The sequence below is a fragment of the Limulus polyphemus genome, unplaced genomic scaffold (assembly GCF_000517525.1).
Source record: "Limulus polyphemus unplaced genomic scaffold, Limulus_polyphemus-2.1.2 Scaffold357, whole genome shotgun sequence".
NCBI classification, from domain to species: Eukaryota; Metazoa; Arthropoda; class Merostomata; order Xiphosura; family Limulidae; genus Limulus; species Limulus polyphemus.
In genome coordinates this window covers 559,105-566,293 of record NW_013665967.1, presented here as the reverse complement: position 1 = coordinate 566,293, position 7,189 = coordinate 559,105, and the positions used below count along the sequence as shown (strand labels likewise).

The 7,189-nt window shown below is 34.2% G+C and overlaps 1 protein-coding gene across 1 annotated transcript in view; it reads left to right on the top strand.

Annotated features, from left to right (window-relative positions):
• The first annotated feature begins 815 nt into the window (after positions 1-815).
• LOC106457653 (kinesin light chain-like) overlaps positions 816-7,189 on the top strand; it is a 72,863-nt gene continuing 66,489 nt past the window's right edge. The window contains exon 1 of the mRNA XM_022383651.1: positions 816-1,048. The gene's annotated coding sequence lies outside the window, so the exon portion shown is untranslated. The remainder of the gene's footprint in view (positions 1,049-7,189) is intronic.

Below are 7,189 nucleotides of genomic sequence, written 5' to 3'. Positions count from 1 at the left end.
AGACTTTGTTCAATTTGTCGTCCAAAAAATAGAAAAATAAAGACAACTTCATTGAAACCAGAGACGAGTCCCTCAGTGAGACAACAATAAATCCGGGGTTCGATTCCCCGCGGTGGTCACAGCAGATAACTTAACGTAGAACAAACAAGAGATGACTGAAAACTTGGCCGTTAATTATATATACTTAGATTTCGGTGGGTAAATTAATTATAAAGATATTAATCGTGTTTTATCGTTATATTTAATATTTACTGAGCAAGCTATCAACTCAATTCTTCTAAATCGAATTGTCACTGTAGTGTTCAGTATTGCTGTAAAAGTTATTATAAATGTTTCCACTTGTTGTAATAATTCTATGTTTTAGTAGTATCTAACTATTTTTGTAATTATATATAATGTATTTCTAAATTTGTAAGTTGTTTTTACTCAGTATACTATTTTGAAAACTTTGTTTTTCACACATCTGTCAGGTTAATGACAATTCATAGAGAGGGGGTTGGAAGTCTTCTCAGCAAACAAAGAACGTGGAGAAAAAACAAAAACAGACTGAGTTATTGTTATTTTCAGCATTGCCAAAGTCGTATTTTAGTATCTAATTGTTTCATTACTACTTTTTTCTTTTTATATAAAATTGGGGTAATATCAGTTGGGCCCTTCAGATACTCGAACGTCTAGGTCCTGGGCAATTGCCCCACCTGTTTTACGTCACTGTCCTCTACCGTCACACCTGACAGCTCCACGCAATCAGAATTATATGTGGAAGCAGGCTATGTGACTCATGAACCGGTAAGTTTCTGTACGCGTAGATTCGAAGAACAGAGGTTGTGTTCGGCTTGTGTTAGTACAGTACTGCACTGGTAAATCCCGTGACACACTTTATAACAAAGAACATACGTTTAAAAACTATTGTGTCTTCTTATCAGCTGGCATCGTTCTAAGATAAAACACTGTTATGCCAACGAATGTATAGATAATCGTAAGATGATGTGGATACACAGCAACTGCAATTGAAGGAATGTTTTTACCTTTAAAGCAACGACAATTAAAGGTGGGGTTTGCATGTAAACATAACATTCTAGAGAATATAAAATTCGTGTTAATTTTTTTTTGTTTAACAAAATATTTCTCTTTATAATACGGTAGCTTCAATATATTTTAATAATTGATTTCACATAACGTATTATGTCTCCCTTCCCAACTTGTATTAAAGTTCAGTTATATCTTGGAAGCTGAGAATTTTGCAGTATAATATTTGGGATAATAACTTTTTTTTATGTGAGAAGTTTAAATGTTACTTTTTTTAAAGTAGGTAAAATGCAGTATCTACGAATATTCTAGTTTGTGTAGCAGTGTCTTTCTAGACTTCAATGTCTTTCAAACTTTTCAAGTTATATAACACGTAATAACTTAGGCTTAAAACTGCTGATTCTACTAACATGAAAATATTGTATATTTTACCGCGTATTATCAGAATCTATACAACTTCCAGGTATTCTATACATGAGTGAATCATCTCTTGAGGAGGACAATTGAACGCGTTTACACAATATTCAAAGTGGTTACACCTTCCATCATTAATGCTAACACCAAGTTAACTATTTTGTCGTATTAATTTGCACATTATTTGGTTCTACCTATAAGAAATGTGTACACATTTATGGTTTTACAGTGACAAATGTGTGTGTTCACTAGCCATTTTGAAAGCTTTGATATAGTTCATTGATGATAAGTTAACCTGGTCGCTGTTACAAATAAGTACCAATAATGTTTCCCCCTCTTATTTTGTGGAATAACAGAATTACCTTTACATTAAAATTTGTATTGTAGGGTCGACTCGTATTCAAAGAATATTCAAACAATTCAGTTGTTAATAGCTGGTGAAAGCAGTTTTCTCAACGTTCCAAGTGTTGTTGCGTTTCTATAACTTGACTCAAACCTCTTCCTATGAATATTGTCTTTTTAACAGTTTAACTCAAGCGTGCGTATGAGTCACAATTGCATTCAAGTATGCTGTAGCAAGTGCTTATCACATGAGTCATTAGTATCACAAAGCGTGGAAGTACAGAAGAAGTAAGTGGCTGAGCAATCGGGGCAATACCCGAAAATTTAGTAAGCAAAGGTACAGGTTCAATTTCTTGTTTACTTGTAGGCAATTAATTTTTTTTACGCACTTGTTTCCAGAGGTAACGTTTATTACAAGCTGTTGTTTATATGTTTTACAAACCTTACTTTTTGATAGGCATTACGTCGTGCCATTTGCCCCAGCTTTACCCAAAAAATACTTTATTTCCTTGAGAAAGCTCATTTCCTTTATAGAACATATTTTTAAAAAATTGTTTCCTTTTCTGTCTAGAACGTTAGTTTGTCTGAAGAATTCTGTTTAATCATATAAAAAAATACATTATATTAAATTAAACTATCAAGTTCAAATAACCAAAAATTAGCTTATTTATCATTAAAACGAATATATAAAATGGCACCACTTTTCGTACCGTAAAGAAAGAAATACTAGACTAATTATTATCGTGCATCGTAACTGATGCAATTTCATTCTTTCGTAAATAGTCAGACATAAAATTAAGATTATGTATATCAAAACTTTTATATATACGTATATACAGAGTGAGAGATTTCGTTCAAAAGTCTTTCTATCCCATTATTAAATGTTGTTGGGTTTTAGCACAAAGCTACTCAATGGACTATCTGCGCTCTTTCGGTGGATGACTGTGAGGAATCGAACCCCCGGTTTTAGGGTTGTGAGTTAAAGAACTTGCTGCTGACCCACAGGAGCATTTCATTATTCTTGTTAATTGTAAATGTTAACCATCCTTAAAACTATTCATTTGCTTGCTTTTGATCAGAGGTTATTGATAATTATTAAACATAAAACGATGTGTAACTCCAGAAGACATTGTAGAAGAAGGTGGTAAGAAGGGTTTGAGCCCCTTGGATACCTCAAAATATTCCCCGTACTTTAAACTGTGGGTGAGTTATAAGAGTGACAATCAATGGTGGGTTAGAAAGTGATGTTGACTGGCTATCTTCTCTCTGGTCAATAAAGACAAATTTATCAGGTTATTATTCTTTCTGTTTTCTTCTAAAATGCTATGCGATTTGACTTAACTTTCTCACTTTATTTTTATTCTATTTTGTTCATGCCAGTAAATACTAATTTTATTTTATTATAAATATTATAAGACTGTATGGGTAAGCAATTGCGGAGAAAAATGTGGTGTTTTTGTGTATGAGTTTCCTTCTCGAAGTATTTGGTACTTTTAAACATTATAATATTTAGTTTTATTTGTATGTTTTTATCTCCAAGATGAAAATATTAATACACTAGGTGTATGTATGTGTGATTAACAAATATATTACAGTGGTGTAGGAAGGAGTTTCAAAGTGGGGGTGTTTGACTAGACATGCAAATTTTACAACGAGAGACTGAAAGTATAAGGAGCTGCTAAAAGCTCAATCTATGCAGGACTGGGGGCATGTCCCCCAGATAATTAATATAATGATATAATTTACAGTTGCTATATATAAGTCAAATATGTAAAAGTGGGGGTGCTATAACACCCCCGGTTCAGACGTCTCTGTACTGTTTTTAATAACATGTTTTTAAGTTTATCCCTATGAACACCTCTTTATAATATTGTGTTAATCCACACCTTTAGATAGTTTACTATTTCTTTATAAAAAGTACATACTAAGGAAAGATTTAGACCCAAAACACTGTCTTTCGAAGTTTTAATCACTTGGGTATACTGTACATACGTCTTTTTTTTTCAACATATTCAATGTAGTGTTGCGTCAGCGGAGGTCACGTGACTAGTATCACGCCACGTCCTTCTCGAACATTCACGTCCCTTCCTTAAATCTCGAGATCCTTCTAGATATAGTGTAGTCTTGTATATATATAAGACGGTCACAAAGTGACGGCAACAATGTGTAATTGAACTGCGGAGAGAGAATATTGTTGAGCACGTGAGACGTTCGTTGAGAATTATAGCGTTTGTTATAGCGCGACTGTTGAAATTAAGTGTATCGCAAAGTTATATTCAGAAAGAATATACCAGTTTTATTTAAGAAAGGACTTGTATCGGTAAAGTTTCTTCGGTAAGAGTTTTAACTGAAAATTAACTAACGAACGGAGACGTAACAGTATATTTTGGATGACCTCAGCTGATGTTAGTGATATTTCTAAAACAGTTTACTCATTGAATTTTGAGTTCCAATCTTTTCTTTTCATTGAAATAGTTAATACACACTGATAAACACAAATAAAGGATACTCAGTATTTATAGATATGATAAAGAAAAGCCGCTGTTATAAAATGTCAATCACCTCTCAGTGAATTTGCAAATCAGACATCTGATAATCAATCTTATGATATAAAATGTAAATGACTGACAATTCAATCAACGTCTGAACAGTTGGTCGATGTGTTTTTATGTTCTTCCAATTCATGATGTTTCACTTCAGCATTCTCACTATGAACATCAAGCGCAGCCTGGTACTGTTTGAAGACCAGTGTGTTCACAAAGTCATGAGTTATTCTCGACTATCCTATCAAAGAACTATGTTCATAGTCATTTGACGAAATATCACGCACTTTCTAAGAGTATTCCATGGGACTGAAATGTTGTGAGTCTGAAAGAAGTGCTACTTGGTCAACTTCTTCTTCTTCAAGAATGTGTCATTCAATTTATCATAGTGGTGGTACAAAGGATCGTTAGTTATGGTTTCTGTCATGTGAGATATTAATGATGTAAAGGCTGGTACGTTCACAAATCTTTTTTACCTGCTCACACCATACTTCTAACACTGCCATGCGTCACGTTCATAAATGAAAATGGAGTGGATCTGGTTCGGAATTCTCTTCCAATGAATATCGGACAGTATCTCGCTGCAGGATAAAACTCCATATGTCGTTGGCCTACTGGACCTAATCTGCGCACCATTGCCTGTCTTTAACCATCTGTATACTGGCACAACAGCTAGTTGCATCAACGAACATTCGATTTAACGCCAGTTTCTATGTCCTACGAATACGATGAACTAAAATTGACATATAGTAGTCGTTGTCTTGTGTCTTGGATGATTGTTTGTTTTGTCCAGATGTCCGAACAATCGTACCAGGTCAAAATAGTAACCCCAATAACTAGAGAAACGCCAGGAATTTATCTAACTACTACTGAGTTTGAAGTAAAAAAAGATACGAACAAAATTAAAAGAGTAAAAAAGCAAATTTTATTATCCCCAAAACATTGAAGATGCTACAAGAAGCAGTAGATACAAAATCTCGTGAGAAAGCCAAAAAATACCTAAATGAGCCACACACTTTATTCATGTGTAACTAGCACATGAAATATAATTAGTAATGTAGAAGAAAAATTCCCCATAAGTAAAAGTTTGTAAGCACTCTGGAGTGTAAAGCACGCATTCTTTAAGATTTTTGAAAATTTTAGTAAACTAAATAGTTAATCTTTCTGAGAGAAAAAGAAAATATGACAATTTTCCAAGTACCACACCACTGAGTTGGAAGAATTTTCATATTCTACTAACGACATTGAAGTCAACTGCAATGACATGTTATGATTGGCGAGTTTCCATTTATCCTGTGGTATTCTCAGAAGAAACTGATTTCCATACGAGTATTAGCTAACATTGCTTTATAATGCGTGGATCCACCAGGAAAATTATGAAGTAAATCTGCATTTAGCTAAAGGATTGAGTTTTTGAGCTAAGAAAATAAACAGACTAGACACGTGATGTAAAGTGTAACGCTAACTTTATTATTCTCTCAAAACACAGTGTGGATACTTGCATAAGACACTGTACTGTCGCTTTCTACCAGATCAGTGAATCAATCATCAGTTGTTGTCTCTTAGGATATGTTCCCGTCAATCAACTCATATCGAAAAGCCAAGTAAACCTGTGTGAATCCAAAGCTCTTTAATTAATAGGAAACGTTGTATTTACCCGTAAAGACCAGTACTAATCGTGTGACTGGTCGTTCTTATACAACATAGTGAAGGATACTGCTGTCGTTGACCTGCTTGCATGATGGACTTCGTCGCAACTATATATTCGTACAGGTGGAACAGGTATTATTTACTAGAGATCAACAAAGGAACAAAGGTAACTAGAATGAAAATAACTCAACGGCTTTCTGGACCACATTTGTATGCAAAAACTACATAGAATAAGAATAACTAAAACATTTTGAAAATTGATATATTAATATAAGAATGCATAAAACGCACGATATGCACGCATACCACAGTCTCATGACTCTCCACATGCGTAAAACAACTAAAGGTATTCTCAAGGATATAGCTATTGTTTATGAATAACTTGGAATTATTTGAACCATTTTAAAACGATGACTGAAATAACACTGTATGAGACCATTATATATAAAAGTAAAGCTGAATAACTAGTCATTTGCGTATCAGATCACACGACTGAGCCCTCTAAGTTTGAGTAAATATAACTGTTACGACAGCGGAAGTCACGCGACGCTGGGGTTTCTAGAAGGATCATGAATTTTCCTGGCAACTAGTTTGTTCCAGGCGCCCTCTTTTTTAGTATATAAGCCTGGCGAGAAAAACCAGCGCGATCAGGCAGATAGATATGCAAATAGTTTGAAGAGATAGATAATTGAGTCAAGTGAGCAGTTGGCACCGTAAGTAAAGTGTGTGAATCGCTGTGATTTAGAGTGTGTGCTATAAGGTTGTTAAGTTTAAAGTGACTGTGAAAATTCTGTGTATTACTAAAATTTGTATCGAGAATGAATAAACTAGTTTTAATCAAGAAATTACTTGTATCGCTGAAGTTTCTCGGAAAGAATTTCTACGGGACATTAACAAACAAGCAGATATGTAACAAACTGGTGTCAGAGAGTGGGACGGAAAAGAAAAAAAAGAATAAGAAGATGGAAACGAGAGATGGCAAATCAAACTACAGCTTAGCAGATTTGATGGCAGCAATAAAAGAACAGCAAAAGAAACAAGAACAAGAAAATAAACAAGAAGAAAGACAACAGCAGTGGCAAGAAAACCTGCAACAGTGGCAGCTCGAACAGCAAAATAAACAAGAGAGATTACAGTAGTTGTTGGAGGAAAAAGAAACAAGAAGAGAGACTACAGCAGTGGTTGGAGGAGAAAGAAAATAAAAAATAAGAGAG